The sequence below is a fragment of the Amphiura filiformis genome, chromosome 2, assembly GCF_039555335.1.
Source record: "Amphiura filiformis chromosome 2, Afil_fr2py, whole genome shotgun sequence".
NCBI lineage: Eukaryota > Metazoa > Echinodermata > Ophiuroidea > Amphilepidida > Amphiuridae > Amphiura > Amphiura filiformis.
Window position 1 is genome coordinate 41,845,207 of NC_092629.1, and position 26,202 is coordinate 41,871,408.

The 26,202-nt window shown below is 35.6% G+C and overlaps 1 long non-coding RNA gene across 1 annotated transcript; it reads left to right on the plus strand.

Annotated features, from left to right (window-relative positions):
- The first annotated feature begins 569 nt into the window (after positions 1-569).
- LOC140146234 (uncharacterized) lies at positions 570-25,877 on the plus strand. The gene is made up of 4 exons (XR_011858211.1): positions 570-618; positions 19,949-20,074; positions 20,663-20,936; positions 21,568-25,877. It is a non-coding gene; the product is annotated as an uncharacterized lncRNA (long non-coding RNA).
- The last annotated feature ends 325 nt before the right edge of the window (positions 25,878-26,202 follow it).

A 26,202-nucleotide genomic window follows, 5' to 3' on the forward strand; every position in this document is an offset into this window, starting at 1 on the left:
CAAACAAACAAACAGCCAAATAGGCCTACCCATGCTTCTTTAACCAAAATTTAAAAATGAGCTATCGTTAATATAGACCTTACACAAGAAGTCTAAAATAGAGACCATGCATAGTGCAGCACAGCAGTACAGTAGGCCTACAGCACAGCACAGATATACATGTAGCAGTCGGACATTTCATGTGCTACCATAGACTGTTTTTACAGTCTATGGTGCTACAAAATGCTACACATAATTATTAAACCAGAGCAGGGTCACCATGCATATCTAGATCAGTTTCGGAGCATTTTTCCTTTGTGATGTTATCAGCCTGATCAAGACTCACTGAGCTGGGCCCAAGAGCGGACATGTGAGTGGATATGATGATTTTACCTCATGTAGGGTCTTCAGAAAATTAAATGTGTAGAAAAACTTGTATAAATCAAAATTTCCGAATATCCCTTTAAAACCTTCCGGTCATGAGTCCAGCTGCGGGCCTTCTAGACAGACTACATAGTGGTGTACGTGCACTTATCACTAGTAAAAATCACGCGAGCTGAGTGCAACAGGTGCAACCGGAACCCGCACATGCGCAGAGCCAGGCAGAACACAAGATCTCTGATAAACATCGCAACAACCGTAAGTATTGCAGTGTGTTATGCATTTATATCAGTTATTTTTACTTATATTAGTGAATTAAACGATAATTTTATATTTTGAAATAGATCCTGGCGAACTGTGAATGATGTTAGATAATGTCGGCTATGTACAGTACAGTAAGCCAAAAAATTAAAGGCCCATTCAGTGATTTGCTCATCCGGACGATCGTAAAAATCAACGAAATTCAGACTCAGTTTGGTACCTAAGCTTTTGTTTACATAGATGTGCTAACATAGCCTGCGATTCAGCCGAAAGCCGTGTATTCAAGACAAAATAAGACATTACACGAATCTGTCATTTAGATATTGAAAGCATCTTAATTAGCTAATTGAATGGGGCTTCAACTTCGTCAGTAGGCTACTGCTGTTTTCTTCGTTTTTTGCCAAATTTGGCATTTCAAAAATACCAAATGACATTATTTGAATGACTCATCCTTCATTTTTAAGCAATTTATAAGGGGCTGTGCAATAAATTATGTGTACCCCGGGGTGGTGAATTTTCAAAATGGTCTGCCAAAAATCGCTTGTCCCCCCTTTGGCCGTGCCAAAATATTTGCCCCCGGCCTTTCGATGTGCCAAAAAACCTTTAACCTCCCCCTTTTGATGTGCCAAAATTTCTTTGCCCCCCCCTTACACATGCAAAATTTTGGGGAACCCAAATTTAAAACCTTAAATTGTCTTATCATATAATTTGAGCTCAGAGAGCAGGAAATTTTGCATATTTTAACGTTTTCCTACACCTTTTTAGAGCGTAATATAGAAATGGTACCCAAAATATCTGTGCCAAAAATCGCTTGCCCCCCCCTTTCGACCTGCCATAATTTGCTTGACCCCGCCCCTTTTGACCTGCCAAAAATGCTTGCTTGCCCCCTTTTTGGCCTGCCAAAAATCTTTGGCTCCCCCTATAATTAACCAGACCGGGGGTACACATAATTATTGCACCACCCCTAAACAATTTTAAGTTTTTTTACTCTTGCGCTGGGATCACTGAATGGGTCTTTCCCCAGGCTAAGACTAGGCCTATAGGTAGGCCTACCAGTTGTGTTCACCCCAGTAGGCACAAATATGTCAAAATTTAAACTAGCACCGATGCCTGCCTCTTTATTTAGCTCTGATTTAAGATCTTATTTGTTGAAATAGGTTGAGAATTTAAGAAACGGTGATCAGTGTTGCCAAAATTTTTCAGCTTCAAGGCGCAGCGCATTGACTCGCCAGGCCGCGGTAACCCGCGGGCGCGGTAAAGGATTCTCAAGTAGGCCTAGCCCAATTTTTTAAGCTTCCAAAAAAGTGCCCAATATATAGCGGATATTTGGGTGGATTTACTCGAATTTTTAGAATGCATAATACCCAATTGGGCGGAAAAGCACTTGACTTTAAAACTTCCGGTACTTTACTGGGAAGTTCTACTAACCCATCAATAAATGGTCACAAAAGCCATTGTAATTGCAGTTTGGAGCGTAGAGACTCAAAAACTTTATAAATCGGCTAAATTGAAAGGAAAATACATCAAATTACTGCAAAAGACTGGCAAAAGTAGCCCAATTTTAGGCAATTAGCGGAATGCTTTTTTGAGTAGCGGCAATTGATCGCCAAGTAGCTCAATTGTGCGCCTAAGGTGCGTCGTTGGCATCACTGACGGTGATCTAAAAAACCTAATGAAGAAACGAAGTCAAAAATTACACTTTTGAGAACGTTCTAATCAATGAAAGCACGACGCGGGTTTTAACGTGCTAACTGCTAATCAATAAAAAGCACAGCGCTTGTTCTCTTGTTTGCAAATGCTTTGTGTACAAATCAATAGCACCGGAGGGTGGGGGGACCTCAATATGAAATGGATATAGGTGTAGGGCTGGCACTTTCGCAGTAAGGGGCATTCAGTGAGAGCAAAATGTAAAAAATATGGGGCCGGTCATTGGTGAGAGCATTTTTGGCATTCGGTGAGAGCAAAATGTAAAAAATACCTTTGGGTGAGAGCCGAATCAACACCACAGAAACATCGAATTTCAAATTTCTTTGGTTTTTTTTTTTAAAATAAGTAAAAAAAAAAATGATAAATGAAAGTTGCTGTTTAAATTGAAAAATAAGGGTCTTTGGGTGACATGACAGATCAAATGGAAAAATAAGGGCTCTTCGGGTGACAGAGTATGTGTTCGTAAAAAATAAGGGGTTTTTGGGTGACAGCAACACAGAAAAAGGGGGGCATGCAATGGAGCAAACTGCATCATTTTAATTGGTATCTTCCTTGGGTTTTTGGATCGTCATGTCTTTATTTCTTGAGCAATTTCAACGGAGGAGGTCTTAAATTCAAGCTAAAAAAAAAAAAAGATTCAGCTATTGGCTGACATCTGTCTTTGGTTAGGATATACAGGGGTAAACATAACTGGTTCGTTAATTCTTTGGCTTACTGTAGACCTACAGCACTATTTATACGTCAAAACTGTCGACTCAACTGACATGACTGAAGTTTTTAATATCAGCATGGCCTGTCATGCATTGGCCGTTTGTACTTTGTCTGGGTATTGACAGGGAGAGAACTGTGTTTCTAATGTATTGATAAATAAAACCTTTGCCCCCCCTCGACAGTACTTGGTAGTAATAGTGACGAACACTCCTGGCTGGAGTCAAACGACCAGCAGCTGAGCTGGTCATAATTTTCACAATACTGGACCAATTTGTGCCAAATAACTTGCTTTGTATTGTGTCCTTGTGTATGCTTCATACTTTGTTAACAAAGCAATAGCTACCAAGGAGGCTTATTTTATATTCCTAAGAAATCAAAACAATCCAAATATGAAATGAGACTCCAGAAATGTGTTAAAAATGCATGTAAATGCAAAATTCTGATATATAAAATTGTCAGAATTTAATGAAAATGCTCCTGTAGCTTCTCCTCCATACCACCCATCTAAATATGTTCCAAATTCAGGCAACCAGAAATGCTGAAGCGTGCACACAAGTGCACACACTTGAAAAGTGCACACACTTAATGTGAAATAGCCCATTATAAAAATAGCCCATTAGGGCCTATAAAAATTTTAAGTAGACCTACAGGCATTTTTTCGAAGCCAGTCATCGGGACAATTTTGCACCCCTTGGAATTTTGCCTTAGGGGCTGTGCTATAATTATGCGTACCTCAAGTAGTGAATTCTCAAAATGGTCTGCCAAAATTGTTCTCCCCCCTGTTTGACATGCCTAATAATATTTGCCCCCCCCCCCCTCTTCTTTCGACATACCAACAAATATTTGCCCCACTTTACACATGCCAGATTTTTGAGAAGCCCCAATTAGAAACCTTAAATTCTCTAATATCATCTGAGCGCATTTTGCATATTTAAATGTTCCGTAACATGTTTCTAGGGCGTAATATTAGAACGGTGCCTAAATATCTGTGCCAAAAATTGCTTGTCCTCAGGGGCATAGCAGGCAGGTGGACGAAGTTCAGGGGCCTTGAGGGTTCTGGGGCCAGCGTTTGATTTACCTGGTGTAGCAGAGCAAAATGCTCCTCATTTTGGACAACCTGTTGCACAAATTTCAGCTTGTATAGCAATGTTTTACAAATTATGTAAACATCTCCTAAATAATGTTTTCGCTAATTTTTTGCAACACAAATTGTTCAAAGTAAAACGAACCCTGCCCTGAGCAAAAGCGATAATGAAATAAGGAGGATAAAGGAGATGTTAAAAGGCCCCGCACTGCTCCTTGTGCATATAGGCCCCCTAGGCTCTTGCTATGCCCCTTTTTCTCCCCTTACAATTCCACCACCACAGGGTATGTACACATAATTTATTGCACCACCCTTTATTGGGCTGGCCAGCTCCCTCTACCTGAAAGAAATCGCCCAGAATTGACTGACCTAGGCTTATGAAATGTTCTATGTAGTCTGGTAGGCCTAACATCTTGATTTGGGGCTAGAGTCCGGGGGCACTAGACTTTGGAAGTGACAGGAATGTGCAGACAGTAGTTCAAAACTAGGGGTCTTTTGGTGAGAGCCTAGACACTGAAAAAGGGGGTCTTTCAGTGAAAAGGCCCAAAAAAGGGCGTCTTTTCGTTAGAGCGGGTAAATCTTACCAAAAAAAGGCTGTCATTCAGCGAGATTGGGAAAAAGTTTGGGTCAAAATATAAATGTTAAATGCAACATTTTTAAAAATTTGAAAAAATTTGAAAAATTTGAAAAAAAAATGAAAAAACAGGGTCATTCAGTGAGAGATTATCAGAAATTTGCCATATCAGGTTCACAAAAAAAAAGGTCTTTAAGAGACAGGAAAATAAAAAAGGGGGTCATTGGGTGAGAGGGAGTTCAGTAAAACAAAAAAGGGGGTTGTTGGGTGGGAGGGAGTTGAAAATTGGGGGTCAATGTGGCCGCACATCCCCATCACTCATTTTTTATAAGGCCCCCAGCTGAAGTATTGTAAAATATTGGTAATTGGGCCAGTAAATATGACCCAATGTTGACAATACGCTGTATTAATTCTGGAAATGATCCGGCGATTCGTCCGCTAACTATTACAGTTAGCACATTGAAAAGTGAACTTTGACGAACGTGATGCGAAAATTCTTATGGTACAATTTTTTATTCATTTTTTCAGCCGGGACGGTTACGTTCACAACCACGCATCAATATACAGAGTGCATCTTGTTTAACAAGTTAAACATCTTTGGTCCCATTAGATAAAGTTTATAATATTTCCTTTGTCTTTTTCTTGTCTTTATATACTTTTTTATTTTTCTTCAGTGTTCAAATTAAAACTAAAACTACTGTCTTAGGGAACAAACCAAAAGATCGATGATGTCCTATAAACGTAACTAGTTTTCGTTTCTCAGCCGACCCCCTCCCTCCCTGCCAGAAACATAATAATAAAATGTTGAAAAATTTGACATAATAATAATAATGACACATTCTTCAGACCGATGTTTTTTTTTACAAACCTAATCGAGTATTTTTACCCCCTCCCCCCTAACGAAACTAGTTTCGTTTATAGGACGGTGTCGATCTTTTGGTTTGTTCCCTTATGTGATGATTGGTCAAATTACAGTGATGTATATATATTGCATAGCTGATATTTGTTACATGTACATGTATAATTGTAAAGTTTGTAATGAATGTTGTAAAGGTATTAAAAATGCCCATGAATAGACTGTTTAACACATGGTATGTACATGTATGGAAATATTTTTGTTTTATGTTGAGGGCCATGCTATTATTATTTATCATTTGAAGCAAACATATGGCAAGTGTTAAAATAATTTTAATGAAATGTCATGGCCTTGCCAATAAAAACAAAAGATTTGATGTTTTAAATTATTTGAAACCTAAAAATGCTGATATATTGTATGCAAGATCACCTGGTAAAAAAAAGTTGACCTCTCCATCAAGTTGGAATGGACTAGAGGCTGTCACTTCAGTTCAATTCTCAGTAACCATACAGAGATACCAATTTAATGACCAATTTGATCATTTAAAAGTTAAAGTTTACAGCAATGGAAATTATGGGGTTATTGATATTAGTTGTTACGGTAATCAATATCAAATACAACATAGAAATTACAATGGCATTAAACTAAATATTTATTGTTATCTGTTCAATGTGATGTGACTGCAATATGGGTCAAATGCAACCTAGGAATCACATGGCATTGAACCAAAGATTTATTGTTATAATTCAATAAATAGCAGTTCAATGTTACTGTAACATAGGTAATATGCAACCTAGGAATTACATGGCATTGAACCAAAGATTTATTGTGATAATTCAATAAATAGCAGTTCAATGCTACTGTAACATAGGTCATATGCAACCTAGGAATTACATGGCATTGAACCAAAGATTTATTGTTTTAATTTAATAAATAGCAGTTCATTGTTTCTGTAACATAGGTCATATGCAACCTAGGAATTACATGGCATTGAACCAAAGATTTATTGTGATAATTCAATAAATAGCAGTTCAATGCTACTGTAACATAGGTCATATGCAACCTAGGAATTACATGGCATTGAACCAAAGATTTATTGTTTTAATTCAATAAAGAGCATTTCATTGTTTCTGTAACATAGGTCATATGCAACCTAGGAATGACATGGCATTGAACCAAAGATTTATTGTCATAATTCAATAAATAGCAGTTCAATGTTACTGTAACATAGGTCAAATGCAACCTAGGAATTACATGACATCAAACCAAAGATTTAGAGTGATTTAGAGGAGCATGCGTGGCTGACTGGATAAGGCGTTTGGCTCATATCATTAGGTTGCGAGTTTGAACCCCACTTAAATTCTAGCAATTTGACCTGCGGGTCACCATTAGAGTTTGAAATAAAACCTTCCTCAAATTGATCAAAGGTTAATGACCTTAAATTACATACGAGAGGCCGTCAATAAGTTCATAGAACAAGGTAGTAAAAGTACTTGAAAGAGTACTGGCTAAACTCCTTCTATCTCACTCTTGAACATGGTCACTGGATACCTTAATGCACCCGTCAAAATTTTTCTTGAAACCTACGTCAACAAAATGGAGGTCTTCCGACTGCTCCATAGGCCACTATTCAGTGAAGGCTCAACAACATTGATCACTACCAAACCTGAAATTATGAAGGTAGGACTTAAAATTCTAAAATAGGTTTCACTAACTATAGAGGCCATGGCTGGACCACAATATAGTTGATTTAGTTAACTGACCTCGCTGTCGTGAATGGCAGCTTCACAAACTGAGAAAGGGCACTGGACACAATTCGAGAAGACCTTCCACTATGGTGACCGAGTGATGATCTTGTAATGGGTAGGAAATCCAGGTGCTTCCACTGAATGGACTCATAATTCCAGTGAGTAATGTATGTCTCATCACCTTTAGTCAAATATAGATTAAACTTGTCTCGGTCTTCATTCTAAGTGTATAGAAGGTGTGGACCTGATATGTCAACTGGTATCAATTTTGTGCATGAACATTCTGTGACCCTTTGTAGAAGACGCCCTGAAATACCCAAATGTTAATGGATTTATGTTGGAAACACTTTCATCAGAGATGTCATATTTTGTGGCTATCTCTTTCTTGTTTATTATTTATTTATTTATTATCAATGCCACTATACCCCCGCGTTTATCACTAGTAGTGACGTCAGCAAGTCTTTTGGACCTTGGATGATCTTCAAGGACGCCCATTCCATCCTTGAACTCTAAGGACCATTTCATTGCTGTTGAATATCAAGGACATCATCACTATTTACAGCAACTGTACAATGTTAAATTTCATTTGAGTTTTCACCACTGTTGGGAGAAATTTTCATGATGACCCTGTGTTCACTTCTGGTAGTACCTGTGAATTAATGCAGATAGGCTTCCTTTGAAGAGTGTCCTGCCCATATACAGGGATGCAAAAATGTAATATTTTTGCGGTAATGTTTTGAAGGAACAATCTTTCAAATGAGACCAAATTCAATACAGTGTGACAAAGTAGCATACCTTGTTCTACGAACTTTTTGACCGCCCCTAGTAGTATTCAATTTAAAAAAATGCTGATTCACCTGAAACTCGTCTTAAAATTCTTATTGTCAGGTACGCACAGGTTGACATTTGATCCATTTGTTTCATCAGAAAATGGGATGATCAATATGTGTAAGCAAGGTTTTTTGTGCTTCGTTTCTCTAAATGAGACAAGTTTTGGACGAATCGGAGCATTTTCAAAATTTGAATAATAATGTAAAAGGTCATTAACCTTTGATCTATTTAACGTCATACTCCCTGAACTATGCATCCTACAGAAATATGAACACTTGTCTTTGACCACTGTGTTAAATAAGTTCCATATAGGTCCATATTTTCGGATGAATTTGTTAATGAATTCTAGTTAGTGACACAAAGAATGTGCATGCCCAGTCCTGTCCACTCTGCCCCCTTAATTTTTGTTCCCCTGCCTGAATAGGTGTACGTGGATATGTACATTTAAACTTTGAAGACTTTTACATTTTGTGTTACTTTTTGATTTAATATACACCAGTGTTATGGAATGATGTAGCTACAATTAATTTACCTGTAGGCTGTAAAGACAAAGTAATATTTAAATCAAAAATCATTTGCATTTACTTAACCTGACAGAAATGGCCAGGAAGAAATTAATTGGTCTTTTGCACAATTCAAGTACTTCTACACCCCAATCTCGGGGAATTGATGGGGCTTGTAATTTTTGGACTTATTACAAACATGTACACTGTAAGCTAGGCTTGATTTTTTATTTACACGCCTAATTATCTTGTTGTTTGATGATCATAATGTGTGATTTGCTCCACAACAACGCCCTCAATATTTTTTGAATTTCTACTTTTTGCACCATTGTACAAGTGTTGTAAGACTAAAGACTAAGCCTGATGTGCTTTAATTACAGTAAAATTTAACATTTATAATAAAAGCGGGTCTCTTCGGTATTATTCTGAGCTCACTGATCAAGTGCTGAATAAACACATCGCGTGCGTGTGTGAATCATGGATCAGTGACATACCGTATACACTGTATGCTTATCGCTACTGTCTTACGTCTTGTTCGTACGTCACATTAGCTGCGTGTAGTTTTGCCAATAATTACACCACATTTCGCCATACTGCATTCTAGAAACGCTTGCTGTTAGAATAAGAAAAATGTTAATGCTAACTTATTGAAGCGTGGTAACCATTTTAAAATAACCGAGTGAGAGGGTTTTCAAGAAAATATTTTTCCTGTCAAAACTGAAGCATCCTCTGTATAAAAGAAAATATGAATATTAACTGCACATCATATATAACGATTCGTGATACCCAATTGTAGCACATTTGATGTCGTTTAAGAGGCAGAGAATTTTATTTCAATTTTATATACGCCAAAATATTTTTTTAATTGAGCAAGAATAAGGATAGAAAAAACGTTGAAAATTCTATGTGAATATTACATTAGACCCAACCAAAGATTACTGTTTCGTTTTTATGGTAATCTAATCTTTTATTTCCTGAAAAAACATTCAGGGTCTAATGTCGATTATTCACATACTTGATCAAAACATCGAACGTTTATACAAGAAAAATGGTAGGTTCCTCTATAGTATTTTACTGACCATGGAAATGTACTGACACATGAGCACGTGTCAAAATCGATATAATGTATTGTCCATATAGATGCCCATTTATCATGTTTATTGTTGGATTTTTTTGTATAGGCCTATAGAACACGCATCAGTTAACAAAAATTGAGCGCTAATAATACACATTAATGTTTTTAGGTAAATAAAATTCCAAAATATGGTACGTTTTCTGCCTTTGCTTGTCATGTGGTAGGCCTATGTTGAAGTTGCGATTATATCTTCAAATAAGTTTCAAATGGATTGCAACAAGAAAAGTGGCCGAGTGGTCTAAGGCGCTGGGTTCATAGTGTGTCCAAAGTAGTGCGCCGTAAGTTCGAACCCCGCCTCCGCCAAAGTTTAAAGAAGTAAAATTAAAATTAAAATTTTACTTTAAAAAAATTTCATATTGGGGAAATGTGACTGCCAGAATTTATGTATGGCGTGGAGTGGTGTGGCCAATAATCATGATAATCATACAATTGGCGATTTTATACACATATTGTAAAAGCTGTCTGTCTTGACTTGACGTATAATCTGTGTGCATATCGAAATTCGTCTTATGTGTTCTTTGTTCGTCCTAGCTGTGTAAAACTACGCCAATATTCACGACAATATATTGCGTTCGGCGAACTGATACATGCATTGTAGGCGCTGAAATGAAATAGCAATTTTCTTCGTTTTACCTCATTTGTTTGGCTCGAAATTAAAAGGGGGCAACGTGATCAGTAGCTATCAGTGAAAACTAACATTTTAATCCATTCTTTATGCAAATCACACATTATTGCTTTAATTTAAAATTCACAAAAAAAAAATAGAATGTGTACAGTTTGAACACTGAATAACAAGAATAGGCATAAGTAATAGCAATTAATCTGACTATCTAAAAGTACCCCCCATAATTATCTATAAGGTTACCTTATTTTGCATATCTAAAACCCACAAAGAATCATTCTTTTGCCCAGGACCACTTTTTGAATGGTGTATAACTAACACAAAAATACTAATATTTTGAGTGAAAATCTACATTTACAGTGACGGTAAATTTGTTAGAAGAGAAAAACATTGCATTTAAATTAAATGTTGTCATGATGGTATTTTGTGCAATATGTCATTTTATTCAAATGTAGATGATGTTAACATGTAAAAACACATTGTGTAATATTTATTTCAAATTAAGCGCAAGTTTTAAATTAAAAAGCACAAAATGACAGGCAAGTACGTGATCATCTGTTGAATGCCATTACAACAAATGCCAGATATAATATAGAAAGTTGTGACAGCATGTGAGGAATTCAAATCTGCAGTTTTTCCAAACGTCTTGGTCATATGAATGTTACTTTCAAATAAATGACAAGCTAAGGCTATATTATACAGTACGGCAGCAATGCAAATTTGGTTTATTTTCTTTATTTTTCCATTTGAAAAGATAATGCCTTCAAAAAATCGAAAGAGAAAAGAGCAGAGAAGAGAGAAGAGACAGGAGGAGAAGAGACAGAAGGAGAAGAGGCAGAAAGTGTTGGACAAGAAAAGACAGGAGTCTCCAAATACTAGCCTTTGTGCTACCCATCATACTAGCCTTTGTGCTTCCAATAACTCTAGCCTTCGTGCTACCCATCATACTAGCCTTTGTGCTACCAATGACTTAAGCTTTCATGCTACCAATGACTCTAGCCTAAGTGCTACTCATGACTCTAGCCTTTGTGCTACCAATGACTCTAGCCTTTGTGCTACCAATGACTCTAGCCTTTGTGCTACCAATGACTCTAGCCTTTGTGCTACCAATGACTCTAGCCTTTGTGCTACCAATGACTCTAGCCTTTGTGCTACCAATGACTCTAGCCTTTGTGCTACCAATGACTCTAGCCTTTGTGCTACCAATGACTCTAGCCTTTGTGCTACCAATGACTCTAGCCTTTGTGCTAATGACTCAAGCCTTTGAAATGAATCTAGCCTTTGTGCTACCCATGACTCTAGCCTTCGTGCTACCCCTACTTCTAGCCTTTGTGCTAGCCATACTTCTAGCCTTTGTGCTACTCATACTTCTAGCCTTTGTGCTACCCATGACTCCAGCCTTTGTGCTACCAATGACTCTAGCCTTTGTGCTACCCTTGACTCTAGCCTTCGTGCTACCCATACTTCTAGCCTTTGTGCTAGCCATACTTCTAGCCTTTGTGCTACTCATACTTCTAGCCTTTGTGCTACCAATGACTCTAGCCTTTGTGCTACCAATGACTCTAGCCTTTGTGCTACCCATGACTCTAGCCTTCGTGCTACCCATACTTCTAGCCTTCGTGCTACCCATACTTCTAGCCTTTGTGCTAGCCATACTTCTAGCCTTTGTGCTACTCATACTTCTAGCCTTTGTGCTACCCATGACTCTAGCATTCATGCTACCCATATTTCTAACCCTGATGCTACTGAAGACTCCCAAAATACTAGCCTATGTGCTACTCAGAATGTCTATCAAAATGTGACAGAAAATGATAGTCAAGATACTACTCATATCACTTTATGTGATACTCAAAATTGTAGTAAAACAAGTAACCAAGATACTGCTCAAATGGAACAGCCTGGTTGCTCTTCATGGTCCAATGATACACATTTCTGCCAAGAAAAAGAACAAACCCGATTCCAAAAGTGGTATGCAACTTTGCCTGAGTCAACGAAACAAAAAAACAGGCATCACAACGACAGTACTATAGAAGCAATAAATCTAAGATTCTGCAGAAAAAGCAGTCTGACTATCAAAAACCAAAAACAAGGATGAAGAAGCTGCAACAAATACGGTCCAAGTATCAAAATCCAGAAACATGCAAGAAGATTCTGCAGAAAAAGCAGTCTGACTATCAAAAACCAGAAACACGCAAGAAAATTCTGCAGAAAAAGCAGTCTGACTATCAAAAACCAGAACAACGCAAGAAGATACTGCAGAAAAAACAGTCTGACTATCAAAAACCAGAAACACGCAAGAAGATACTGCAGAAAAAGCAGTCTGACTATCAAAAACCAGAAACACGCAAGAAGATACTGCAGAAAATGCAGTCTGACTATCAAAAACCAGAAACACGCAAGAAGATTCTGCAGAAAAGCAGTCTGACTATCAAAAACCAGAAACACGCAAGAAGATTCTGCAGAAAAAGCAGTCTGACTATCAAAAACCAGAAACACGCAAGAAGATTCTGCAGAAAAAGCAGTCTGACTATCAAAAACCAGAAACACGCAAGAAGATTCTGCAGAAAAAGCAATCTGAATATCAAAATCTTGAGACAAGAGCACAAAAACTTGACAGTATGCGTCAGAATTATAAAAAACCAGCAAATAAATCGAAAAAAATCACTAATGTAATGGAGAAGAGATCTGCAGCAAGAGCAAATATCCATCAAGTTATCAGAAATTTCAAACGCCAATGTATGACACAAAAACCCACTTACACTTGCATTATATGCAAACGCCTGTGGTTTAGAACTCAGGTTTTGCCCTTCATGAAAACTAAATATCCAAGAGAAAGTCTGCTTCAAGCAATGCTACCCAATACTACATTTTCAGAATTGCCTGAAGATGCGTGGATTTGTAAAACATGTAATGAGAACATCAAGAAAGGTATTCTGCCACGTTTAGCAGAAGCAAACAAGCTAGCACTGGCACCACAACCTCCAGAACTATCTCAATTAAATACACTGGAAAGACACTTAATATCTCCTGTGATTCCCTTCATGAAATTAATCCCTTTGATTAAGGGATGTCAGAAGGATCCATGGTCAAGTTGTATGTGTGAAAGCTGACATTGACAAAACAGCCAAATCACTTCCAAGACTTCCTAATGATGAATCTCTGATAAGAGTCAAATTGAAGCGCAAATTGGATTACAAAGGCCACCACTTGTATCAACATGTTACTCCTGCCAAAGTAAGATCAGCACTCAATATCCTTAAAGACATCAATCCTATCTTTGAGGAGATAGAAATTGATCATAATGATGAACTAGAAAGAACTAATGATCCAATAGTAGCAACTAATGCAATCAATGAATTACTTGCAGACAGTGAGGAAGACTCATCTGACTCAGAATCTGCATATAATGCTGATACAGAACCTGAAACAGACACTGAAGACAGTAATGAAACTGTTCCAAATGATGATATCACTAACACATCTGCACCACTTGACTCATTCTTGCAACCAGTTGATTTTGCTCAATACATTGCAGATCACACTGATGACTCAATACTGTGTCTTGCGCCTGCAGAAGGCAATAGACCTCTTGGAGTACTGAATATGGAAGCTGAATCGTTTCCCGTACAATTTCCAAACGGAAAAAACACTTACAATGAAGAAAGAATGCCAAAAGTTTCACCTTGTAGATACTTCAATGCAAGGCTGTTTTCTAGCGATAACCGCTTTGCAAGTGATCCACAATATATATTCTTTGCTCAATACGCAACAGAACTGAATCAGATAATGTCTAAAATATCCATAGCAATGAGACAAGGACACACAAAGACTGCCAATGGCAAAGATATCACACCACCTATGCTGACAAACCCAGCACAAGTGAAGCAATTATTACACAGAGATGACGGCTATCGATATATGGCTCAAATAAGGGGCACCCCAGCTTACTGGGAGAGAACCCTCAAAGATCTATTCGCAATGATACGCCAACTTGGAATACCAACTTGGTTTGTCACTTTCAGTGCTGCCGATCGAAGGTGGTGCGAAATTGACAATGCCATCCGTGAATTACACGGCAAACCACCAATGACACCTGAAGAACACAACAATATGACCTGGGATGAACACTGCGAAAACATAATGAAAGATCCTGTATGTGCTACCAGGATGTTTCAGCAAAGAGTCCTAAACCTGATCACACAAGTAATCCAATCTGAAGCTAAACCAATTGGCAAAGTAGTAGATTATTTCTACCGTACTGAATTCCAACAGAGAGGCTGGCCTCACATCCACATGCTTGCGTGGGTGGAGGATGCTCCGAAATTAGACCAAGATAATGATGAAAAACTGGTAGAATTCATCGACGAATACGGTCGCATGTAATTTGCCTCCTGAAAGTGATCCAGAGCTTCATGAAATTGTAACCAGTGTACAAACTCATAGCAAAAATCACACTAAATCATGCAGGAAAACTGGCAAAATATGCCGATTTAACTTTCCCAAGCCACCAACTGAACGCACATTGATTTGCAGACCAAATCTTCCTGATGAATCCCAAAATGCTGTAGAAACAGCCAAAGAAAAACTCAAGGAAGTCTGGAATGTTCTTTCAGACCCTGAAACTGAATTTGACAGCACTACTCAACTTCTCAATGCAGCAAATATCTCACAGAAAGAACTGGAAGAATCTCTTGAGTTACTTTCTAAATCAACAACTGTATACCTAAAACGAAAGCCTAATGATGTCTGGATTAACAACTATAACCCACATTTATTGCGTGCGTGGAATGGCAATATGGATATCCAATATGTTTTGATGCTTACAGTTGCACAATGTACATTGTGTCTTATATTAGCAAAGCAGAACGTGAAATGGGCGATCTGCTCAAAAATGCATCAAAAGAGGCTAGAGAAGGAAACAGTGAGGCAATCACTGAACTTCGAAAGCTCGGAAGTATGTACTTGACACATCGAGAAGTACCAGTCATGGAATGCATCTACAGAGTCTGTAGTATGCCTCTGAAAAAATCCACAAGAAAAGTCATATTTATCCAAACAGATCCAAATGGACAAAGAATCTCACTCCCACTGGAAAGTCTGAAAAATATGTCTGAAAATGACCAAGTATGGATGCCAAATATGCTTGACAAATACTACGCAAGACCTCAAACATCCAAATTCAGTGATGTTTGCTTGGCAACATTTGCTTCCAGATATCATATGCAATCAAAGAAAGATGATAATAATGACAGCACAAACGAATATGAATTACAGGATGATCTAGGTGTTCTTAAGGAACGCAAGCAGAGACCTGCCATTATTCGCTATCCAAAGGTACAATTGAAAAAGGACCCAGAGAGGTACTATATGAATATCATAAGACTATACTTGCCACACCGTGATATCAGGCTCAAGCCTGCTCAGTTTGAGACCTATCAGTCATATTACATGACTGGTAGCATAGATACAAAGAATGGCAGAAAATCTGTCCGTGAAATTGTCACTGAAAACATGGCACAATATGAAACTGCAAATGAGCAACTCGATGAAGCCTGGCAAGCCATGCAAGAAGCAGGAAACTTGCAAGATGCATGGGCTGCTTTGGCACCACAAGCAGAACAACAACGTCTTGATGACCTCCAAAACAAGAATCGCCTAGATTCTGATGATGAGTTTGATCAAATAGAAATTCCAGAATTGCAGCCAAACATAGCACATGCTTCAAATCAAGCCACATACCCAATGTCTGTGGAGACCTGTATTCCAGGGCTCACAAATGATCAAATCACAGCCATGCTTAGAACTCTCAATGACAAACAGCAGCAATTGTTCAAACATGTACACCAGTGGTGTATCAAGAAAGCAAACGGCGAAAATCCAGAACCTTTTCGTATATTCCTCTCCGGAGGAGCAGGTACTGGCAAATCACACGTCATCAAATGTATAAGATATCATGCTCAAAAAGCTTTTGCACCACTCACTGAATCACCTGATGATACAACAGTGCTAGTTGTCGCACACATGGGCACTGCTGCCTTCAACATAGAAGGACAAACAATATGTTCAACATTCAATTACAGTACACAAGCTCCAAATAACTACAGACCTCTGTGCGAAGACACACTAAACACACTAAGATCTAAACTTCAACACGTTCAAATTCTCATCATTGATGAGATCTCAATGGTCAGTAAGAAACAACTCAGGTACATCCATGGTAGACTACAGCAAATAAAACGTGCCTCAAATAGCTCATACTTTGGGAATGTATCTGTACTAGCAGTTGGGGATTTTTATCAAATTCCTCCTGTGAAAGCAGGCAATCCTTTATGTGTGCCAGATAAGAACCCTCTACAAGAGCTTTGGAATACAAACTTCCAACATTGGGAACTCACAGAAATTATGCGTCAGCGTGATGACCTCACGTTTGCGCAGCTTCTAAATCGCCTCCGTGTACACAAACGAGAGGATCCAATAGATCAGACAGATCATGAAATTCTGAAATCTCGCATTATTAATGCAGATGCCAATGTCAAACCACCATCAGAAGCCTTGCACTTGTATGCATACAATGTAGATGTGGACAAGCACAATTTATCCATGCTAGAATCTTTGCCAAATGCAGCAATAACAGTCACGGCTCTAGATATTGTACAAGCAGCTGGTCAAAGTTACCGCAAGAAAGAACCATACAAATCGGAAGATACCAGTTTGGTGCCTGAATTACAACTTGCTGTTGGAGCTAAAGTCATGCTCACTGCCAATTTGAATGTGTCTGATGGTCTCTGTAATGGAGTCACTGGCACTATCAAAGCCATTCAACCAAATGATGCAAACAATCAACCTACTGCTGTATATGTCCACTTTCACCATGTGAAGGTTGGATCAAATGCAAGACAAAAGAACCCTCTACCACCACCACACAATGAATGTGTTGCCATAAAGCCACATAAGGTTACATTTGTACCATACGGTTCAAATTCTACTGTAATTCGCCAACAATATCCTCTCAAACTTGCCTGGGCCATAACAATACACAAGGTCCAAGGTCAAACTACTGAACAAGCAGTCATTTCACTCAAAAATACAAGAGCAGCTATGGGTTATGTGGCACTTAGCCGTGTTACTAGTCTCAGTGGGCTCTTCCTCGAAGACTATAATCCACAAAAAATCTTTTGTGATGAAACAATTGCACAGCATATAGCTACAATGTCTGCATGTGATATGTCTCAATCAAACCCACTACTTCACATAGACCAGAAGAAGCACTTCATAATTGCTCATCACAATATTCAAAGCCTGTCGAAGCATTATGAAGACCTCCAAAGCAACTTTGAATTCCACAAAGCGGACATAATCTGTCTTTCAGAAACTTGGCTCAATACAAGTCACAATCTGGTGAACTATCACCTCCCGAATTATCACCTTGTTGCCATTGCAAAACCACATGATTTAGCAAGAGGCCGAGGTGTTGCTATGTATGTCAGAAGCTCTATTACATACTACCAAGTACCACTCGAAGTCAATGAATGTGATGTCTTAGCAGTAAGAACCGCTGGTTCTCCATCAATACTTGCTATAACAGTGTACAAGCCGATCAATACAAATGCTGCTGCATTCAGTGAAGTTATTGCCAACATATGCACACAAATTGCAATTCTAGATGTTGACTATACTGTCATCCTAGGAGACTTCAATCATGATCTCAAACAGAATGCTCCAATTCGACCACTTCAGCAATATAACCAACTGATCAATATGCCTACCACAGCCAAAGGCACTCTACTAGACCATATCTATATTAAGCCAACTCCACAGCACTACAAAGCATATGTATTATCCTCATATTATAGCTATCATGAACCTACTGCTGTTGCCATAAAAATTTAGAGAGAAGTTATAAAATTTCCATCTTCTACAAAAAATAAAAGAAAAAGTGCTGTTACTCCAAGACAACCCAAGAAAATTGAAGCATTTAGCTTTCTAAAATTGACTGATTTTAAGATCTCGTACATATTTCTAAACTTATCATTACTCCAAGACAACCCAAGAAAAGTGAAGCATTTTAGCTTTCTAAAATTGACTGATTTTAAGATCTCACACATATTTCTAAACTTATCATTGCTCCAAGACAACCCAAGAAAATTGAAGCATTTTAGCTTTCTAAAATTGACTGATTTTACGATCTCACACATATTTCTAAACGTATCATTGCTCCAAGACAACCCAAGAAAATTGAAGCATTTTAGCTTTCTAAAATTGACTGATTTTAAGATCTCACACAAATTTCTAAACTTATCATTGCTCCAGGACAACCCACGAAATTTGAAGCATTTTAGCTTTATAAAATTGACTGATTTTAAGGTCTCACACATATTTCTAAACTTATCATTGCTCCAAGACAACCCAAGAAAATTGAAGCATTTTAGCTTTATAAAATTGACTGATTTTAAGATCTCACACATATTTCTAAACTTATCATTGCATGTAACAGCATCATATCTACTCATGAATGTAAATTTGCTGTTTCTCCAAGATAACCCATCAAAAATTTTAAAAACGTTTTAGCTTTCTACTCATGACATGACATGGCATTTGCATGTAAATGAACGACCATCCTGTTGTACCTTCTCACTGGTAAAAATGTTGAACCTAATGACATGTTGAACTGGTAACAAGCACACCAAGATGGCAAGCAGAGGTATGTGTGAATAATTGAATGGTATTTCTTTCAATAATATATAACCAATGATAACAGCAAAATGTATATGGCTCCGCTACAAAAAACATGTTGTTTCCTCTTTGAACAATTATAGATTCATTTTTTTGCAGTCCTGACATTAAGTGATTTCATATTGCTTGTAAATAAAATGTATTCATGAAATATATCTTTTGAACATTTTTTTGTTTATAAATATATTTTTCTGGATTTCTCAAATAACAAAACCAAATGCAGTAAAACTACTCCCAAAAAGGAAATAATGCGCAGCCTGAAAACACACAAACTCAGGACATAATTTAAACCAACACATTTCAAAATTTATGTAGCAACTTTTTTTTTTTGCATTCAAAATACTACAAAATTGCGTAGCATTTTGCCTAAAATATGCACCATTTTGGTATATAATGCCAGCTTATGCCCTAATCAAACTTAATTTAGCCATTAAGTCAGACTTAACTTTTGCAAACAAAACAAAAAACACCTCGGTGCTCACAATAGGTACCAATATTATGGTACTTTTATTTCACTACACACACGTCTAATGACAGAAAAGTAGTTACTAATGCTCCGAAATAAGGAAATTTAGGAGCATTTTATGCTTTCCTATTTATAATACTTTGATTAAATAAAAACATGTTTCTATGATGTACAGCTAAAAAGTGGTCTATACAAATGTATGTCAGAACTTGCATTTTGAGTAATTAACCTTTTAATCTCTATACCATTGCAATTCGTAACCATTTTAATATTTATTGCAATTTGAGCAATTTGAGCCTTTTAAAATTCAATCTTTCTTTACCATTGCGATTCGTAACCATTTATTTATTCATATAGATCTTCATTGGATAAAGTTTGAATTTGTGTATTGGAACAAGAACCCTGCGAAGTAACACCACTACAAATCTGCAATGTGACGTTAGCACAAAGTTGACTCTAATACCACTCCTAACAAGACTACAGGTTAGTAAACCAGGTAAAATAAGTTGCCTAATTGAAGCCCTAAGCTGCTGAAATTCCCAAGTCGTATTTTTGGCAAAATGGAGTTGTTAGCAGTTTTAATGTTGCTGAGGATCAGAAAATATAATGTAAACTTTTTTAAAAACCAAATTCAAAAATTTTACATACTTTTTAGGGGGTAACTTCAACTTTGGTATCATCACTGATCCAAGCTGCAGAAATGCTTTTAGAAGTCCATCAGTGTTTTTAATCGTTTTACCTAACTGCCTATTCATTTCAATTAAAAAACAGACTTGTAATGAATATCAATGTATAATTTATATTTAACATATAATATTCAAACTGGTTTTAAATTACAAAATAAGCTGTTCTTTAGCTATCTACAGTATTTGATGACTGGTGAGAATTGGGAGTTCGATTTAGAGGTACTTAAATCAAAGAATAATTCATATAAACTAACAAACAAAATGTTTACAACTGTGACTAAATTATCCATGATGGGTGACAAGTAAATATCGAGTTATCAGTAACGAAAGTGCAATAACCTTGAGACAATTTTTAATTACTTAAAAATTATTGCTCATTTCACAGCATCCCAATGTGTCACATGTCTCCACTTTGAGCATGAGAAATAAAAAAATGAGAGAGCGAACCAACCTACACCATCAAGACTCTGCAAAACCACGTCAAGGGATCCCTTAAGAAGATCCAGATGGAGACTCCACAACTCTTCAGCCAGTTTGTCTACACCCTCCACAAACGTAACAACAAGTCCACCCATGAGCTGTATGTATGAAAGAGCCATCACATACCCATTGTACTACGAGAGTTGCCAGAATAATGAGCCCAAGGTTAACCTGATCAAGTAAGTTTAAAAGTCAACTTTACAGTTCAAAGGTCAAACTGTTAAGATAATCGCATCTAAAACTGATAGAGCCTTCAGTTGAAAGGTGAACTAATAAGATAGAAGCTTGTTACAATAATCTCATCAAGAGCAATCAAATGCCCATTGTACAATGAGAGTGGCCAGAATAATGAACATGATAAAGTTGAGGATGTCAAGAAATTAGTAACTATATTTTCAGTAGTATATGCAAAGACAAAGTTCCAAAACCCCAATAGGTATGTACAATCATAGACTGATCTGTGCATGTCTTGGGTACTAATAACTCATTCTTTACAAGGTGAAATCAAATTTTGATCAATGTTTGTGAAATATAGGTTTTTAAACCATGTCATTAGGAGGTCTCACCATTGTCTCACCATTAGGCATATACCATTAGGCATATACTGTCGGCTTGATAGGTTTACACTTGAACATTGAGTTGTTTAAAACAATTTACTTAAATAGAAACAAAATATAGAGAATTAAATTTTACTCTCTATTCCACTATAAAGTCTATGGTACTTTAGTCCATAGGAAATACTTTAGAAGTAAATGTACCACAAGTGCAAAATTGCATACGCATTATACTCTTCTTATATTCCTGATACAGGACCTTCGTTACGATACCCTTGTCCAGTGCGGCACCTAGTAATGCTTCCGTACCATCAACACTGTCATCATCAGTGGTAAGGTCATCAAGCCAGTCGTCGACTTTGTCATTTACACCATGGTCATGCGTGACTACATGTATCCAATTGTGACACTGCTTCAAAAGAGTCTACGTATTGCCTTCTATATCTGCACCCAGTCAACTTTCTTACCACTTAACATCATGATCAACAACTACTGGAACAAAAATGAGGAATTATTCAGGATGCAGCACAGAGTAAGGAAGTATAAGTGAAAATCATTTATTTCTAATACAGGTATAATTGTACCAGCAGACATATGCTGTTAGAAGTCAGAAGTCACCTCTGCTAGTGCCTTGACAATATGAAGTGTATAATACAAAGTGTGTATAAGCATGTTTGCATCGTTCATTAGCATTACAGGTTCACATTAAGGTATAATAGAACATTCATTTTTTTAATGAGCCCTGATAGAGCCAAAAACAAAAATGTTTCATTTTCATGGGAGAAAATTTCGTCAGTACCTTAGAGGCGCTTGCAAATAGCAGGAGTTTTCCTGAAGTTCTTCATGATTTTTATTTCCTACCCTCTAAGAATGTAGTACATCATGATATACAAAATTTTTAAAAATCAAAAACTTATTAATATCGATATATATATATAAATTTATCAAATTAATTGCAAATTAATGAATTGGAGCAAAATTACTTGACAGAGCAAAATAACCCAAATTTACCCTACAAATATTTATTATTGTTGAAAATTATTAATTAAGACTTCAACACTACTTGTTCATTTCGCTTACCAGGAGCGCTTATTGCTGTTATTGTGTCAATCAAACAACTTGCAATCCTATTTTTCAGTTGAGTGTTTCCATTTTTGTTTCGCCTGATAAAGTAAGAGACTATGTAATCACTTTTTCATATAGCTGAATGTATGTGTGGCGGGGTGTGTGTGTGGTTGTATAGGTGACATTTTGGTTAATGTTTTGGTTATCTTCGGACGATTTATTTGGGACCGCTGTGCCTATTTTTTACTTTTGCTACCCAAAGTAACCACTACCACCGATTTACGAACCTGTTCTGTCACATGACATCGCGTCATGTGACAATCCAGATCAATAAAATCAATTCCATCAGTTTGAAAAACGTTGTGTCCGAAGCTCATATAAGTGAACAATTTTAGTTGTGTGTTATGGTTTAAACTCTACCAAAAAGTAATCACGAAAGCAGGTGGTCGTAAAAGCAGACAAGACTCGTGATTCGAGAACCGCCTTGTTCCATATTGTGTTTCCTGTCTTATATTGTCTATAATTAAAACAATCAAATTATTCACTCCAGCAGTTAAAATATGGGAAGCAAAAACGTACAACAATACCCCATAAGATAGTATATACTTCCAGTTATATTTGCCACTATATAACCATGTTTTTGTGCACCATCTAAAACGTTTTTGGTGACAAATTTTACTTAAAGGCTCATTCAGTGATCCCAGTGAAAGTGTAAAAAAAATCGAAATTGTATATAAATTGCCTAAAAGTGAAAGATATATAAGTCAACAAAATTGTAATTAACATTTTTCAAATGAAACATTTGGTTAAAAAACAAAGAAAACAGCAGTATTGACAATGTTGAAGCCCTATTCAAATACATAATTTCTCTTTTGAAGTACAGAAATTACAGATTCATGTAAAATGTCTTATTTTGTCTTTAATACCACAGCCTTTGACTTAACCACTAGCAGGCTATGTTAACACATCTATGACACTAACAAAGGTACCAAAATCTTAAATTTTGAAAAAATTTACGGTCCTTCAGATGAGCAAATCACTGAATAGGCATTGTACTCATGTACTCAAAAATAGGTATAAAAAGTGAATAAATCAAAAATAGGGATGACAAAGGTCTAAATCAAAAATAGGTATAAAAAGCGAATAAATAAAAAAACGGTTAACAAAGGTCTGTAAATCAAATTTAGGTATAAAAAAAGTGAATACATCTAAAATAGGGATAAGAAAGGTCTCTAAATAAAAAATAGGTATAAAATAGTGATGATATCAAAAGTAGGGATAAGAAAGATCTCTAAATCAAATAAGGTATAAAAAAAAGTGAATAAATCAAAAGTAGGGATAACAAAAGTCTACTTCTAGGTATGAAAAAAGTGACTAAATCAAAAATAGGGATAAGAAAGATCTCTAAATCAAATAGGTATAAAAAAGTAAATAAATCTAAAATAGGGATAATAAAGGTCTTTAAATCAAATAGGTATAAAATAGTGAATAAATCAAAAGTAGGGATAAGAAAGATCTCTAAATCAAATTAGGTATAAAAAAAGTGAATAAATCAAAAGTAGGGATAAGAAAGATCTCTAAATCAAATAAGGTATAAAAAAGTGAATAAATCAAAATAGGGATAAAAAGTGAATAAATCAGAAATAGGGTTAACATTAAGGTCTGTAAATCAAAAATAGGTATAAAAAAGTGAATAAATAAAAAATAGGGATAAGACAGATCTCTAAATCAAAAATAGGTATAAGAAGGTCTCTAAATCTAGATATGAAAAAGTGACTAAATCAAAAATAGGGATAATAAAGATCTCTAAATCAAAAATAGGCATAACAGAGGTCTCTGAATTAAAAATAGCTATAAAAAGTGAATAAATCAAAAATAGAGCTAACAAAGGTCTCTAAATCAAAAATAGGTATAAAAAAGTGAATAAATCAAAAATAGAGGTAACAAAGGTCTCTAAATCAAAAACAAGTATGAAAAAATTAATAAATCAAAAATAGGTATAACAATGGTCTACAAGTCAAAATAGGTATGAAAAAGTGAATAAATCAAACAGAGATAACAAAGGTCTAAATCAAAATAGGTATAAAAAGTGAATAAATCAAAAATAGGGTTAACATTAAGGTCTCTAAATCCAAAATAGGTATAAAAAGTGAATAATCAAAAATAGGGATAACAAAGGTCTCAATCAAAAATAGGTATAAAAAGTGAATAAATCAAAAATATGAATAACGAAGGTCGTTTTATCAAAAATGGATAAGAAAGGTCTTTATATCAAAAATAGGTATAAAAAAGTGAATAAATCAAAAATAGGTATAAAAAGTGAATAAATCAAAAATATAAATAACAAAGGTCGTTCTTATCAAAAATATGTATAAAAAAGTGAATAAATCAAAAATAGGGTTAGCAAAGGTCTCTAAATAAAAAATAGGTATAAAAAAGTTTATAAATCTAAAATAGGGAAAGGTCTTTATATCAAAAATAGGTATAAAATAGTGAATAAATCACAAATAGGTATAAAAAAGTGAATAAATCAAAAATAGGTATAAAAAAGTGAATAAATCAAAAATAGGGATAACAAAGGTCTCTACATCAAATAAGTATAAAAAAGAGGATAAATCAAAAATAGGGATAAGAAAGGTCTCTAAATCAAAAATAGGTATGAAAAAGTGAATAAATCAAAAATAGGTATAACAAAGGTCTCTAAATCTAGGTATGAAAAAGTGACTAAATCAAAAATAGGGATAAGAAAGATCTCTAAATCAAAAATGGGTATAAAAGAGTCAATCAAAACTACGAAGGTCTCTAAATTAAATAGGTATAAAAAAAGTGAATAAATCAAAAATAGGGTTAACAAAGGTCTCGACATCAAATAGGTATAAAAAAAGTGAATAAATCTAAAATAGGTATAACAAAGGTCTTTAAATCAAATTGGTATAAATAGTGAATAAATCAAAAGTAGGGATAAGAAAGATCTCTAAATCAAATAAGGTATAAAAAGTGAATAAATTAAAATAGGGATTACAAAGGTCTTTAAATCAAATAGGTATGAAATAGTGAATAAATCTAAAATAAGTATAACAAAGGTCTTTAAATCAAATAGGTATAAAATATTGAATAAATCTAAAATAGGGATAAAAAAGGTCTCTAAATCAAAAAATAGGTATGAACAAGTGAATAAATCAAAAATAGGTATAACAAAAGTCTACTTCTAGGTATGAAAAAGTGACTAAATCTAAAATAGGGATAAGAAAGGTCTTTAAATCAAATAGGTATAAAAAAGAGTGAATAAATCAAAGTAGGGATAAGAACTCTAAATCAAATAAGGTATAAAAAAGTGAATAAATCAAAATAGGGATAACAAAGGTCTAAATCAAAATAGGTATAAAAAGTGAATAAATCAGAAATAGGGTTAACATTAAGGTCTGTAAATCACAAATAGGTATAAAAAGTGAATAAATAAAAAATAAGTATAACAAAGGTCTCTAAATAAAAAAAAAAAGGGTATAAAAAGTGAATAAATCAAAAATAGGGATGACAAAGGTCTCTAAATCAAAAATAGGTATAAAAAGTGAATAAATCAAAAATAGGGATAAGAAAGGTCTCTAAATCAAAAATAGGTATGAAAAAGTGAATAAATCAAAAGTATGTATAACTAAGGTCTCTAAATCAAAAATAGGTATAACAAAGGTCTCTAAATCTAGATATCAAAAAGTAACTAAATCAAAAATAGGAATAAGAAAGATCTCTAAATCAAAAATAGGTATAAAAAAGTGATAAATCAAAAATAGAGCTAACAAAGGGCTTTTGAAATAGGTATGAAAAAGTA